This window comes from Orycteropus afer, unplaced genomic scaffold, assembly GCF_000298275.1.
Source record: "Orycteropus afer afer isolate SDZICR_OR568_19922 unplaced genomic scaffold, OryAfe1.0 scaffold00106, whole genome shotgun sequence".
Classification (NCBI taxonomy): domain Eukaryota; kingdom Metazoa; phylum Chordata; class Mammalia; order Tubulidentata; family Orycteropodidae; genus Orycteropus; species Orycteropus afer.
In genome coordinates this window covers 337586-338674 of record NW_006921693.1, presented here as the reverse complement: position 1 = coordinate 338674, position 1089 = coordinate 337586, and positions in this window count along the sequence as shown.

The following is a 1089-nucleotide window of genomic DNA, read 5'->3' as shown; positions in this document are numbered from 1 at the left end:
TTTGATGCATTGAACACCAATGACTGAAAACCAGAAGAACTGTGGGATGACATCAAGAGCATCATCCATGAAGAAAGCAAGAGGTCACTAAAAAGATGAGAAAATAAGAAAAGACCAAAATGGATGACAGAAGAGACTCTGAAACTTGCTCTTGAGAGGAGGAGCTAAAGCAAATGGAAGAAATAACAAGATAAAAAAGCTGGGCAGAAGATTTCAAAGACCAGCTCAAAAAGACTAAGCCAATTACTATAATGAAATGTACAAAGACCTAGAGTTAGGAAACCAAAGGGGAAGAACATGCTGGGATTACTCAAGCTGAAAGAACTGAGGAAGAAAATTAAGCCTTGAGTTGCAATACTGAAAGATTTATGGGCAAAATATTGAATGATGCAGGAAGCATCAAAAGAAAATGGAAGGAATACACAGAGTCACTGGACCAAAAAGAACTAGTTGATCTTCGTCCATTTCAGGAGGTGGCATATGTTCAAGATCCAATGGTTTTGAGGGAAGAAGTTGAAGCTGCACTGAAGGAATTGCCAAAGAACAAGGCTCCAGGAATTGATAGAATACCCATTGAAATGTTTCAACAAATGGTTGCCCCACTGGAGGCACTCACTTGATTATGCCAAGAGATTTGGAAAACAGCTACCTGGCCAACCAACTGGAAGAGATCCATATTTGTATTTCCAAAGAAAGGTGATCCCACAGAATGTGGGAATTATTGAACAATATCATTAATATTGCAAGTAAGATCTTACTGAAGATAATTCAAAAACGGTTGCAGCAGTATATTGACAGAGAACTTCCAGAAGTGCAAGCTGGATTCAGAAGAGGACACTGAACAACGAATATCACAGCTGTTGTCAGATGGATCCTGGCTGAAAGCAAAGAATACCAGAAAGATGTTTACTTGTGTTTTACTGACTATGCAAAGGTATTTGATTGTGTAGATCATAACAAATTGTGGATGACAATGAGAAGAATGGAAATTCCAGAACACTTGATTGTATTCATGAGGAACCTGTACATTGACCAGGAGGCTGTTGCTCAAACAGAACAAGGGGACACTGCATGGTTTAAAATCAAGAA